This window comes from Thalassophryne amazonica, chromosome 16 (assembly GCF_902500255.1).
Source record: "Thalassophryne amazonica chromosome 16, fThaAma1.1, whole genome shotgun sequence".
Lineage (NCBI taxonomy): Eukaryota > Metazoa > Chordata > Actinopteri > Batrachoidiformes > Batrachoididae > Thalassophryne > Thalassophryne amazonica.
This window is the reverse complement of record NC_047118.1, coordinates 3948504-3964300: the sequence shown is the minus strand read 5'-3', so window position 1 is coordinate 3964300 and position 15797 is coordinate 3948504.

Below are 15797 nucleotides of genomic sequence, written 5' to 3'. Positions count from 1 at the left end.
CCGTCCATCCGTCCACCCACCTATTCATCCAACGGCCCGTCCATCCACCTATTCAGTGCACACAAAAAGAGTCCTAGAAAAGGAGGAGAAACACATACAATAGAGAAGTGCATGGCAAGCAGGAAATTGAATGTCAAGGAGCCTTGTTCATTCCTGATGAAGGTTTATGAGTTAGCACGAAGGGGGCGCAAAGCCCGGGTGAAGGAGAGATGGGAGGAAAGATAATAAAACAGAAAGAACGAGGGAAGAAAAGGACAGAATGAGAAATAAGAGAGAATACAGATGCAGCCATACCATGAGACAAACCAACAGAGGAAAGAAAGCGAGACTATCGCACACAAAGACGTGCGGAGGGGGGAGACTTATTGGCGGGATCTACAGTTGGAGATGGTCTCTCACACAGAAGCTCATTTCTTGCAAGAGAAGTGACATGAACACCAAGAAGAAAATGTGATTTCTTTGAAGAAAGGAGAATTCGGCATAATCCTGTGAGAGAGCGAGGGAGCTTTCCACAGCTGGCTCTATTAATCACCCTCCAGGGGGAAGCAGGTCTGACTGACGCACATCCATCTCCACGTGGTGCAATGCGGACGCGAGACCGCAACAGTGCTGATTAGCAATGCAGAAAGCCACCGCGGAAAGAACGTCATGTGTATAAGGGAGAAAAACAAAGAAGGGGGGAAGGAGGGGCAGACAGACAGACAGAGACACAGGACAGAGGACAAAAGTTCACTGAGCTTCAGGTAGAATGAGAAATAGCTTTGGGGACTGTGGGAGGGGCATGTCCGGCGCCATGCCAGGAGTCCACGCCAAAATAAATAAATAAGTGCTGAAAAGTGAATTGGAAGACAAGTAAAGTGAGCGTGGACAGTGTGTTTTGGTATAAATAGCCCAATTAGCACGGTGGAGCCGTCGTCCGGCTCTCAGATGCAGCGCGGCAGAAACGCTGTAATTACCGGCTAACCTGACCAATTATTCTGCTGTTTAACCAGGCAGAAACTTAATCACAGCACCTGGTTATTTCGGCGCACGGACTGCTCTCATGGTCTTCACACCAAAAGCTGTCATCTTCACTCACCATCAAACTCTTTTGTCCTTGACACATCTTCTCGGAGAATCAAGCTTTACTCACTTCCAAATTTGTTATTTTTTTTCCAGTTTAATATTCTGCAATAGTGCTCCATATTTTTTCTCAAAACTCGACCTAATATGATACGTATCATTGATATGCATCACAATATCGATACATTTATCTGCTGAATACTGCTTATATGATTTTTTAATGCATTCATGAAATTATAGTGCCTGATTTTTGTGTGTAACCTAACTTTGTAACATTTTACTTATACCACTTTATGTGTGTTGTATTAGTATTTTCTTTTACACATTTTCACAGTTTTTTTGCTTTTTACCCCAAATTGACATCATAACCCACACGTTTCTTTCATACGTTCACCCTAACTGACCTGATTTTAAAGCTAGAACCCCAAACAGACCCAGTTATGCCCAAGTTTAGACACTACTTTATACAAAAAGACATTACATCACATCCCAATTTAGTTACACAGAAAAGTTAAATTAAGTGAACTAAATTTTATATGGTTCATCAATTCCACTTAGTGCAGAACCGTAGTAAAGCCTATATAAAGAGTATGATATTTTCCAGAGTTCAAAAATGCTTCTCATAGAGGAAAAACCCATATATAAGTATGACTGGAGTGTAAGTCTCATCTTTTTTGTATGAATGAATGAAAATGAATGAAAACTGTTTATTTCGAACATTTGATACAACAACAATTACAAGATAGCTCAGTAAAGACAACAACAAAAAAGTTCCTACTGTGTACCCAACATGTCCGAAAAGGGGTAGGGTGAAGCATCAGCTTATTTATCCCTACCCCTTCTTCCCCACAACCAGTAATACCCTTTGCCACATATACACATAAATTCCTACACACCTAAACCGATATCAATATATATATATATACATATATATACACACACATACATATACACATCAACATACACATATATACACATATACATATATACACATATATATACACAAACATAAATATACACCTACACATACCTACTTACATACAAAATACTATATATTTACAAGCCGAAGCAAACAACAAAAACACCCTAACCCTCATTACCCTTCCTCCTCCCTATACCCAGAAAAAAAACATATTTTTGTACCGCTGTTTGAACTGGTTCATGCTTGGACATTGCTTGAGCCCCACTCCCAATCTGTTCCACATCCTCACCCCACAGACAGAAATACAGAAACCTTTTAATGTTGTTCGTGCCCACTGATGCTTTAAATTAAATTTCCCCCTCAGACTGTAATCCCCTGATCTGTTAAAAAACATATTTTTAATATTTGCTGGAAGTAAATTGTTTATTGCTTTATACACAATTTGTACTGTTTGAAAATGAACCAAGTCTGTGAATTTTAAGAATTTGGATTGTAAAAATAGTGGATTTGTATGATCTCTATAGCCAGTATTATGAATAATTCTTATAGCTCTTTTCTGCATTACTGACAGTGATTGTGTTGTACCTTTATAAGTATTACCCCATACCTCTGCACAGTACTGTAAATATGGTAAAACCAGTGAGCAGTAAAGAATGCGGAGTGAGTTGTGGTCCAGAATATGTTTCGCTTTGTTTAGAACTGAAATGCTTCTTGACAGTTTACTTTGTATATGTTTTATATGAGTCTTCCAGTTTATCTTATCATCTATTATCACCCCCAGAAACTTATTTTCATGTACCCTTTCAATATCTACCCCCTCGACTTGTAACTGAACCTGTATGTCTGTATTACAATAGCCAAATAACATGTATTTTGTTTTACTTAAGTTTAATGATAATTTATTTCTGTCAAACCATATTTTCAATTTTCCCATTTCCATACTGATCCTCCTCAGTAACTCCTGCAAATCCCCCCCTGAACAAAAAATGCTTGTGTCATCTGCAAATAATACTAATTTTAATATTTTGGAAACATTGACAATATCATTTATATAAATTAGAAACAGTTTTGGACCCAATACTGACCCCTGTGGGACGCCACAAGCATTGTCCAAGCATGATGATGTATATTCCCCCAACTTCACAAACTGTTTTCTGTTACTTAAGTAGCTTCTCACCCAGTGCAACACCAACCCCCTAATCCCATACTGTTCAAGTTTATTGATTAATATGTCATGATTAATTGTATCAAAAGCCTTTTTAAGATCTATAAATATTCCAACTGAATGTAATTTGTGGTCTATGGCGTTTGTAATCTCCTCAACTGATTCTATTAATGCAAGTGATGTTGAACTATGTGCTCTGAATCCATATTGACTATCAGTAAGTAATTTATGTTTATTTATGAATTTGTCTAATCTATTATTGAATAACTTTTCTAATAATTTGGAAAATTGTGGAAGCAAAGAAACAGGTCTATAATTTGTGAAGTGGTGTCTATCCCCAGTCTTATACAGCGGCACAACCTTAGCTATTTTCATTTGATTGGGAAATTTACCGGTTTGAAATGATAAGTTACAGATGTATGTTAATGGTTCTACAATCCATTCAATGACCTGTTTTACCACCACCATATCAATTTCATTTAAATCGGTAGATGTTTTATATTTACAATTATTCACAATGTCTATAATTTCATTTCCATCCACTGCTGTGAGGAACATTGAACAGGGATTTCTTTCTATGAGATTATTATCCCAATCCTCAGGTTGGGAATCGGGAATTTTTTCTGCCAAGCTTGGTCCAATATTTACAAAAAAATTATTAAAACCGTTGACTACCTCATCCTTATTTTCCTTCTTGACATTATTATCAATGAAATACTGAGGGTAACTCTGTTTTTTATTACCATTTTTGATAATGCTATTTAATATATCCCATATTCCTTTAATATTGTTTTTGTTATTATATAATATGTTACTATAATATTCCTTCCTACATACCCGTATAATATTAGTTAATCTATTTTTGTATTTCTTATATCTATTTTCTGCCTCTTTAGTCTTTAGTTTTATGAATTCTCTATACAGTGTATTTTTCTTATTACATGCATTTCGTAACCCTTTCGTCATCCATGGTCGAGCTTGGATTTTTTGTTTTCTGTAGTCTTGTTTAATTGGACAATTTTTATCATATAATGATGTAAATATTTGTAAAAAAGTTTCATATGCACTATCAACATCACTTTCACTGTATACCTTTTCCCAGTTTTGCTCCTGTAAATCCTTCTTTAGTGTGTTCATGTTTTCCTCTGTCCGCACTCGCCTGTATTTTATTTTCTCCTCTGGCTGATTCCGCCGATGGTTTCTATTATAAACGATGAAAACTGGTAGATGATCACTAATGTCATTGATTAATAATCCACTCACAGTGTTATTCTCAATATCATTGCTAAATATATTATCAATTAAGGTGGCACTATGGGATGTAATTCTGCTTGGCCTGGTGATTTTTGGATATAAACTCATACTGTACATTATACTGATAAATTCATCTGTTATTTTATGCTTATTTGGATTGAGCAGATCAATATTTAAGTCACCACAAATGAACACAGTTTTTTGATTAGTTTTTGAGAACATTTTTCCCATACAGTCAGTGAATGTTTCAATACTAGATCCTGGTGCTCTATATATACAGCTGACTAATACATTTTTGCTTTTTTCTTCACATATTTCAATAGTTATACATTCTAATAAGTTATCAATCACAGTTGTCATATTGTCTACTATTTTATAATCCATGTTCTTATCCACATACACAGCCACTCCTCCTCCACTCTTATTCTTTCTGTTTACACAATTAAATTCATATCCATCCAGTTCAAAATCCATTCCTTTATCTTCATTGATCCATGTTTCTGATATAGCAATTATGTTAAATATTTTTTTAAACTGACTTAAATATTCTTTAATGTTGTTAAAGTTTGCATATAGACTTCTGCTGTTGAAATGGATTATTGATAATTTGTTATCCGTTTTAATGATCCGATTAAACTGTTCATCTGTATAATAGCAACAACTGTCATTGATATTTGAGAAGAAATTATTGTCTGGGTCTATATCGTGCTCCAAGTCCAGTACATTGTGGTCTGTGTATTTAAATGTTCTCAGTTCTACTTTTCCATGATCAGCAATCCTTTGAGTTATATCCTTCTTGTCTCCAGATGTAGATGAATAGGTAGTAGATGAATAGGTTCCTCTGGTCTGTGTCATGGTGTTGTGATGTGTTTGTGTCCTCATACCTTATTGGTCATATCTGTCCAGATCCTCGCTTTAAGAAACACTATTGTTCATATTTGTCCAGCTCCTCGATGTTCCTTATTGCCATGACTTTTGCTTGTTCTGGTGATCCGTTCAGTTTGATGAATATTTTACAGTTTGAAGTCCATGTGTGCTGGATTTTTCCCTGTTTCTTCAAGAAGCGTGCTTTCCTGGCGATGTCGGCATTCCGTTTGGTGAGATGTTCATTGATGAATACGTTTGTCCCTTTCAGTTTTCTTCCTTGTTTTAACAGTGCTGTTTTGTGTTTTCTGTTGATGAATCTCATGATGACGGTTCGTTTATCACCGTCATTTCTCCGGGGCAGAGGGTGGCACGCTTCAATGTTATTTAAATCCATTTCTATACCTTTAGATAGGAGGAAATCAGCAACCTGTTTTTCCACAGAGCTGACCTCCTGTTCACTGGGCTCCCCTCCGCTCTCATCTGTTACCGCCCGTGCGTAGGACCGTGGTTTGATGTGAAGACCTGTGATGATGACGTCGTTGATTCTGGTGTACTGCTCCAATTCAGCCACTCTATTTTCCAGCTGCACCAGATGCCGGTCTTTCTCGGCATTCTGGAGCCGTAATGCCTTCACCTCCTCCACCAGATCCATGATTGCCATACATCCAAGAACATCACCTCATGTTGCAGCAGGATAATGCACGGCCCCATGTTGCAAGGATCTGTACACAATTCTTGGAAGCTGAAAATGTCCCAGTTCTTGCATGGCCGGCATACTCACCGGACATGTCACCCATTGAGCATGTTTGGGATGCTCTGGACCGGCGTATACGACAGCATGTACCAGTTCCTGCCAATATCCAGCAACTTCGCACAGCCATTGAAGAGGAGTGGACCAACATTCCACAGGCCACAATTGACAACCTGATCAACTCTATGCGAAGGAGATGTGTTGCACTACATGAGGCAAATGGTGGTCACACCAGATACTGACTGGTATCCCCCCCAATAAAACAAAACTGCACCTTTCAGAGTGGCCTTTTATTGTGGGCAGTCTAAGGCACACCTGTGCACTAATCATGGTGTCTAATAAGCATCTTGATATGGCACACCTGTGAGGTGGGATGGATTATCTCAGCAAAGGAGAAGTGCTCACTATCACAGATTTAGACTGGTTTGTGAACAATATTTGAGGGAAATGGTGATATTGTGTATGTGGAAAAAGTTTTAGATCTTTGAGTTCATTTCATACAAAATGGGAGCAAAAGCAAAAGTGTTGCTTTTATATTTTTGTTGAGTGTAAATAGTGATTACAATTATTATTAATAATAATAACACGTGTGATTTTTTTTTTTAAATATAACTCTCCGGACCTCCCAAACTAGTAAATAAAAAATGTGACTTGTACTCCAGAAAATATAGTAATACTGGTAAACATTTTATTTGTTAAAATTATTATTATAATTATGATGATTAGTAGCAGTAGTGGTAGTAGTACATGCAAAAAACATCTTCAAAAGTGGACCATTACTCTAAGGGTCGTCCTCCCATCTAGATGAGCCTCAGACAATCTGTGAACTAAAAAAAAAATGGAAGTCTCATGTATTTACGTGGAAGTGCTCGCTGATTGACAGGTAAGAAGGTTTTATCTATATTTTTATGTATGCGTATTTGCAGTGGTGAGCACAGCTAACCAAAAAGTTAGCTTTGCTAACCATATTAATCAGATAACTGAAAAGTTATCTTTTATGACGATAAACTGATAAACTGCTAAAAAATTTACCTTTATTACAGATAACCGATAACTTTTAGTATTGATTCGGACGTGGCCACATCAGATTACACTGTCGACTTCTGATAAACCAGTTTCACTTTAAGTGCCGCAAGGGCTGCTGGGTAAATTCAAGAATCACAAACACAAGAACGCATGAAAAATGAATAAATATAAAATAAAAACCCAAACACTGTCATCATCTTTCAAAAACAGTAAAACACAGTATTAGAACTCAAAGTTTATCTCAGTATTAGACACACCGTCATTTACGAACTGAAAGCTGATGCTTTTTTACACGCTTTGAACCCTGTGGCTTAAACAATAAAAATACGTCCATTAATGCATTGATTGGCAGAGTAAAATGCACGTAGTAAATATAAATTCTTACCGTTAGTTTCAGTGGGATTCATCTAAAAAAGTAATCATCCTGAGATTATCCAAAACGGTCTAAACAGTGAAGAAAAGTCCCAGTCTGTACACAGCTACACCATGAAAGCTCCTCTCTCCCACTGAGTCTTGGTGATACCGTTAGCAACAAACAATGTCAGTCTTATGTGCAAAACCATGTCAGAATAGTATCTTTGTTTCTGCAAGTTTGTATTTTTAATAGCATTGACTTGTTTACAACACCTGTTTCTTGTTTGTCACATTCGGAATTTTCTGGGACTGCATTTGCCCAGATTTGAAACCAAAAATAGTTGCCTTTAGGGATTAATGTCTACACCTTTCACAGCCTCGCAGTTTCGTGGATTTTTTTAGTGCAATTTTGCATGCTTTTTTTTTCTTTTTTAAACAGCGCATTGTGTTCTGCGTCCTTATCAGGCAGGCTGCTCGCAGCACCGGTTGACATCGCTGTGATTGCTCTCATTGCCTCCAATGCGCTTTCTGCGGGCTCGGTAAACGCAGCAGCGGGCCACTCACCTCCTCTGTGCTGTGTGGAACTGCGCCAAATCTGGCAACAGGTCCAGAGACTACGATCACTGTTTTGATGCGGATGTTGACCGCAGCCGCAGAGCTCCGTGGCCACTGAGAGAGGACTTGGATTCTTTGCGGGTCCCGCATCCGTACCCCCCGGAGGCAGTGAGTGAAGGGAGAGCTGCGCATGGTGTTCTGCGTGTGTCTGTTTATAATCCTCTCGCACAGAAGAAAAAAGAGTGTTTACACAAGAGAGAAAAGTGAGAAAATGTTAATGCCTGTTTGAGAAAAGTGTATAAAGAGTGTAGTGAGGGGTTTTACAGCCTTAAAACATCTATAATAATTGCAAAAAATAGCGCTGACTACTTTGCGGATTTCGCTTATCGCGGGTTATTTTTAGAACGTAACTCCCACGATAAACGAGGGACTTTTTTTCTTGTAATATTATGATTTTTGTCTCGTAATATTACGACTTTACTCTCGAAGTCCAAAAAAACAAAAAAAAATTCAATGTTTGCCCTAAAACTCCGTTGTACTCATCACTTCCAGCACTAAAATATTGAAAATATGCAGACAGGATTACTGGTGCACGAACCGAACATTTTTCATTTCATTTATTTCATTTATTTGTTTATCTGACAGGGACAATGCAGCCAACATAGGTCATACTATCTGCAACTGATGTGATGCACAAAGAGTTTATAGCTTCAGCTAATTCACAACTCTTGACACTGGTTGGGCTTTTCTACTAATTACATGACACATAATTCTACAGTTTACATAATTCATAATTCTAAGATTTAAATAAATAACAATGTACATAATAAACAACCTCATTCACCATTTCATTCAATCATTAATCCACCTTCTCATATCTGATGGCAGTAAACTGGCATAAACCCCTAATCAGTGCTACTTTTGAAATCTGTGCACTCTGAAATGGGTTTTAGAACTTAGAGTGCTTGTATTAGTGTTCAAGTCATAAAAATCTATTCTTACTGAAGCTGTCGCTGGTCATTGTGCTCATCAATGTTACCATTCATGCTCACCTACAATGAGGTCTTGGCACAGCACTCTAACTGATTAATTGATTTCATGTTATCCAAATAACATGGTCATAAATATTAATGAGGATAAATTGAATCCCTTTGCACTGACGTTTACACGCCTCTCCTCCCAAATCCACCTACACCATATTATGCTGAAGATACAGAAACTCAGAACATTTAAAGAATCAATGCGACAGGACACACCTGTGTCACGTGACAGAACAGCATTCTCTTGACATCTTGAGTTAAGCAGTTAAAAAAAAAAACACACATAGCCGCCTTGTCGCCAGCATCATCATTTGTTGAGGTAAGTTGAGTTAATTTGAGACTAAAGCTTTTGCCTCCCAGTAAGATCCTCAGACATGAAGATGGATCTGTCAGACTCCTGCTGAACCCTTCAAGCAATGCAGAGTTAATATTGAGTTTTAGTACCCAGATGATTTATTCGTAGTGCATCAATCTTTCTGTTTCTTTTTCTATTTGTTTATGGATTTACAATGCAAGAAATATCAAATCAAAGCACTTCATTAGAGTAAGGAACACTTGTTTTATCACCTCCAAAGACATTTTTTTTTCTCTGTTCAATCTTCTACATAAGAAAAAATGCACACATGCACACACCCTCACTCACACAAACACACTCACACATAACACCATGTTTTTTTTGCTGTTCTTTGGGGGCATTTGGTATTTATTCACTATTTGACACCATTGACAGGGGTTGTATTGGGTGAAAATGTGCTTTCAAACTACCTTCCCTACACTGCTGGTAGTATCAAGCACGCTGACTATCAGTCTACCAATTATCAGCTTGCTACCCCAACCCTGCATCCAAATACTTGTGCTAACATCAGTTAGGAACCCACTACCCAACCATTACTGAAGTAAGTACTAGAAATAAGCGATTGAGAGTGGGTTAGTCCTTAATGCAGATGTTTACAAATGACACATGTGCACATACCCACGTCTTACCCACTTTAAATTTGCAGTTTTCAACAGCAGACTACCCCGTTCTCCCATTAGAGGGTCTGAGGCTCCCCACACAAAATTCTGCCTGAAGATGGTGTGGGCCGATGCATGAGCATGGCCAACAACATGTACATCGACATGGCAATTTCAATACAATGTCTAATTTCATCACAAATAAAAAAATATTATCAGTTATCAAGTAGAGAAGCTTGAATCTTCGACTGGACTGGGTTGATGGACGTGAGGATGTTTTGCTTCAAATCACAGAAGCGTCCTCAGCTAAAATTCTTGCTCTGGTAGTCTGACTTCTGTCTTGACTCTTGTAGAGAAGAATAAACCAGAAGCCAACAAAAGCTGGAGTTTTTTAACCTAACCAGACCCCACCTACCGAGAGGCTGACTGCTATAGGCTAGTGACTAAACAGTAGCTCTAATTAGCACCTATTGTGCTCTAGTTAGCACTCTCCTAATGACAAGACGGAAGCCTCCCCTGATGGCTCCCTTGACAACTCTCTCCTGATGAAGTGAATGACTCATTACCATGAACAAAAGACTGAAACTGCTTTGACCTGAGTACCACATTGTAAACAGGGGACAAAGCGTGTCTGAGACCCGCTCCGCGGTTAAGGCTGGGTTTCAACTGTTTTACAAAGAATGCTTCCTTGACACCTCTCTCAAACCATTTCTTCTCTCTGGCTAAGATTTTAACTTCCTTGTCCTCAAACGTGTGGTTAGTGTCTTTCAGGTGGAGATGAACTGCAGACTGAGGTCCACTGGTGACCTCTCTGCGGTGCTGGTATAGCCTCTTGTGTAAAAGTTGCTTCGTCTCACCTATGTAGTGTTCATTACAGTTTTCCTAACATCTGATATGATACACTACATTGCTCTGTTTGTAACTAGGGATCCTGTCCTTAGGGTGAACTAATGTCTGTCTCAAGGTGTTGACTGGTTTAAAGTAAACTGGGATTTTGTGCTGTCTGAAGATCCTCTGTAGTTTTTCCCCTACTCCTGCTAAATAAGGGAGAGACACTCCTCTTCTTCTTGTCTCCGTCTCCTGTCTATCTGGTATCTTTGTTTTCTGGGACTTCTGCACTTTGTTGCACAAGTTGTTGCTCTTTAGCCCTTCCCTCTGTAGTTGTGGGCACCTGTAGGGCTCTGTGTTGAAGAGTCCTGATCACCCCGAGCTTGTGTTCAAGGGGGTGGTTTGAGCCAAAGAGCAGATATTGGTCAGTGTGAGTGGGTTTTCTGTAAACCTCTGCCTGGAGCTGCCGGTTCTCTCCAATCGTAACATCACAGTCCAAGAAGGCTACATGGTTGTTTCTGGCATCCTCACGTGTGAACTTGATATTGGAGTCCACCGAATTGATGTGTTCTGTAAAGTCCTCAACCTCCTGTTGCTTGACTTTAACCCATGTGTCATCGACATATCTGAACCAGTGACTGGGAGAGATGCCCGTGAATGACGTCAAGGCTGTCTTCTCCACTCGCTTCATGTACAGATTGGCCACAATGGGGGATACCAGAGACCCCATCGCACAACCATGGATCTGCCTGTAGTAATTCCCCCTAAACAGGAAATACGTGGTGTTAAGACAGATCTCCAAGAGTTGGCAGATGTGGTCTGGTGTGAGTTTGGTCCTTTCAGGTAGAGACACATCTTCCAGCAGTCTCTGCCTCACAGCTGAGATGGCCTCAGTGGTGGGAATGCAGGTGAACAACGAAGTCACATCAAATGACACCATAGTTTCATCTGCCTCCAGCTGCAGGTCCTTGATTTTGTTCACAAAATCTTGTGTGTTCTCCACATGGTGGTCTGAGTTACCCACTAGAGGAGCCAAAATCCACTTGAGGTGCTTGGCCAAATTGTATGTAATGGAATCTGTGCTACATACAATAGGCCTGAGTGGCACGTCCTGTTTGTGGATTTTGGGCAGTCCATAGATGCATGGACTGGCGTCCCCCGGGTACAGTCTGTAGTATGTCTGCCTGTCGATGAGTCCCTCTTTCTCCAGGTTTTGGAGGCAGCTAATGATTTTCTTCTTGTAGCCACTCATGGGGTCTCTCTTCAGACGTTCGTATGTACTGGAGTCATTGAGCAAGTTGTTGATCTTGGCCTTGTAGTCTGATGTGTTCAGGACCACCGTGCATCTGCCTTTATCTGCTGGCAGGATAAGGATGCTTTGGTCCTTCTGCAGTGCTGCCAAAGCTATCTGTTCTTCTCCTGTGATGTTGGACGGAGGTGGCTTAGCACTGTTAAGCGCTGCTGTGACTCTTAGTCAGAGGTCCCCAGCTTCTGACTCTGACAAACTGTTGTGTTTAATGGCTGACTCTACTGCAGTGATGTAATCTACAGTCAGTATATGCATCCCCACCACTGAGGCCATCTCAGGTGTGAGGCAGAGACTGCTGGAAGATGTGTCTCTACCTGAAAGGACCAAACTCACACCAGACCACATCTGCCAACTCTTGGAGATCTGTCTTAACTCCATGTATTTCCTGTTTAGGGGGAATTACTACAGGCAGATCCATGGTTGTGCGATGGGGTCTCCGGTATCCCCCATTGTGGCCAATCTGTACATGGAGCGAGTAGAGAAGAAAGCCTTGACGTCGTTCACGGGCATCTCTCCCAGTCACTGGTTCAGATATGTCGATGACACATGGGTTAAAATCAAGCAACAGGAGGTCGAGGACTTTACAGAACACATCAATTCGGTGGACTCCAATATCAAGTTCACACGTGAGGATGCCAGAAGCAACCATTTAGCCTTCTTGGACTGTGATGTTACGATTAGAGAGAGCAGGCAGCTCCAGACAGAGGTTTACAGAAAACCCACTCACACTGACCAATATCTGCTCTTTGGCTCAAACCACCCCCTTGAACACAAGCTCGGGGTGATCAGGACTCTTCAACACAGAGCCCTACAGGTGCCCACAACTGCAGAGGGAAGGGCTAAAGAGCAACAACTTGTACGGAAAGCCCTCACAGTATGTGGGTACCCACGTTGGTCCCTGGACAAAGTGCAGAAGTCCCCGAAAACAAAGAGACCAGATAGACAGGAGACGGAGACAAGAAGAAGAGGAGTGTCTCTCCCTTATTTAGCAGGAGTAGGGGAAAAACTACAGAGGATCTTCAGACAGCACAAAATCCCAGTTTACTTTAAACCAGTCAACACCTTGAGACAGAAATTAGTTCACCCTAAGGACAGGATCCCTAGTTACAAACAGAGCAATGTAGTGTATCATATCAGATGTCAGGAAAACTGTAATGAACACTACATAGGTGAGACGAAGCAACTTTTACACAAGAGGCTATACCAGCACTGCAGAGAGGTCGCCAGTGGACCTCAGTCTGCAGTTCATCTCCACATGAAAGACACTAACCACACGTTTGAGGACAAGGAAGTTAAAATCTTAGCCAGAGAGAAGAAATGGTTTGAGAGAGGTGTCAAGGAAGCATTCTTTGTAAAACAGTTGAAACCCAGCCTTAACCGCGGAGCGGGTCTCAGACACGCTTTGTCCCCTGTTTACAATGTGGTACTCAGGTCAAAGCAGTTTCAGTCTTTTGATCATGGTAATGAGTCATTCACGTCATCAGGAGAGTGTCGTCAAGGGAGCCATCAGGGGAGGCTTCCGTCCTGTCATTAGGAGAGTGCTAACTAGAGCACAATAGGTGCTAATTAGAGCTACTGTTTAGTCACAAACCTACAGCAGTCAGCCTCTCGGTAGGTGTGGTCTGGTTAGGTTAAAAAAAACTCCAGCTTTTGTTGGCTTCTGGTTTATTCTTCTCTACAAGAGTCAAGACAGAAGTCAGACTACCAGAGCAAGAATTTTAGCTGAGGAAGCTTCTGTGATTTGAAGCGAAACGTCCTCACGTCAAGCAACCCAGTCCAGTCGAAGATTCAAGCTTCTCTACTATGGAAACCACCTGGACAACTGAGAGCCTACACAGAAATATCAGTTATCAAGTTGTTCACCAATGAATATGGCTTTATACACCCTGAAGAAAACCATACACCCTGAGACCAAAGGCCAGAAACCAGTGGTGGGAGTTCAGACAGTTCTGGAACTGAGACTGATGACAGTTATCAAATCAAATCAAATCAATTTTATTTATATAGCGCCAAATCACAACAAACAGTTGCCCCAAGGTGCTTTATATTGTAAGGCAAAGCCATACAATAATTACGGAAAAAACCCAACGGTCAAAACGACCCCCTGTGAGCAAGCACTTGGCGACAGTGGGAAGGAAAAACTCCCTTTTAACAGGAAGAAACCTCCAGCAGAACCAGGCTCAGAGAGGGGCAGTCTTCTGCTGGGACTGGTTGGGGCTGAGGGAGAGAACCAGGAAAAAGACATGCTGTGGAGGGGAGCAGAGATCAATCACTAATGATTAAATGCAGAGTGGTGCATACAGAGCAAAAAGAGAAAGAAACACTCAGTGCATCATGGGAACCCCCCAGCAGTCTAAGTCTATAGCTGTTATATGGCTGGGGGGGCCTGGCTGCCGGTTTGTTTCTGTCTTTTGGTTTTCCTCCCAGGTGGCGTGCGTTTGGGACTGAGTGGCTGTGTTGCTGAGGCTGTCAGGACCTCACCCTGATCACCTGCGACTCGTCAGGACTCACAGCTGTGGTGCATCTGGATGGATTGGAACATGTTGGCATTTAAGACTGGAGTGCACAGTGTGTATTTGCCAGAGACTCGACCTTGTGACCAGACGGGTGAGATCGTCGTCTCGGGAGCCATCTCATCAGCAGCGGATGCTGAGAACGTCCAGGTTTGACGCACAGTCTGTGAAAGAGGAGGGGGTGAGGTCTCACGCTCGTCAGCACACTTCCTGAGGTACGTTAGATTTTGTGACTAACAGTTATACAGTCAGTAAATGTGGTGTCCCTCACACCTTATTGTATTGAGCTGTTTGTTAGTCATGTATCAGCTTCCACTGCAGTGGAGTTTTGTGAACTGGATGTTCCATGCCTGCAGGTTGGGAAGCTGATCAGTAATCAAGCCAGGAAGTGTTTGCTGTTTGTACACCTTTAAGTGTTCTGTGTGTAGAGTGTGGACTCACATAATGGTTCCTTCTTTCACAGACTCGGTTGTTGCGGCCACCTGGGGGGTGTCGGCGGGGTCCTTGGGTCCGAAACAGCTTCTGGCTCCGGACCGTTAGCGCTGCTGGGAGCGCACCACGCCAGGCCGCACCTTTTTGTTATTATATTATCACTGTTATGTATTAAATTCAGTTAGCCTTTGTACCATGCTCTGCTTATTTCATACTGGGTCCTTCAAACGCTGGTCGGTTCTCCGAGCTGCGTCCGACACATAACAATAACAGCATAACTAAGGGATGGTTCAGGGTCACCTGATCCAGCCCTAACTATAAGCTTTAGCAAAAAGGAAAGTTTTAAGCCTAATCTTAAAAGTAGAGAGGGTGTCTGTCTCCCTGATCCGAATTGGGAGCTGGTTCCACAGGAGAGGAGCCTGAAAGCTGAAGGCTCTGCCTCCCATTCTACTCTTACAAACCCTAGGAACTACAAGTAAGCCTGCAGTCTGAGAGCGAAGCGCTCTGTTGGGGTGATATGGTACTATGGGGTCCCTAAGATAAGATGGGACCTGATTATTCAAAACCTTATAAGTAAGAAGAAGAATTTTAAATTCTATTCTCTATTCTAGAATTAACAGGAAGCCAATGAAGAGAGGCCAATATGGGTGAGATATGCTCTCTCCTTCTAGTCCCTGTCAGTACTCTAGCTGCAGCATTTTGAATTAATTGAAGGCTTTTCAGGGAACTTTTAGGACAACCTGATAATTATGAATTACAATAGTC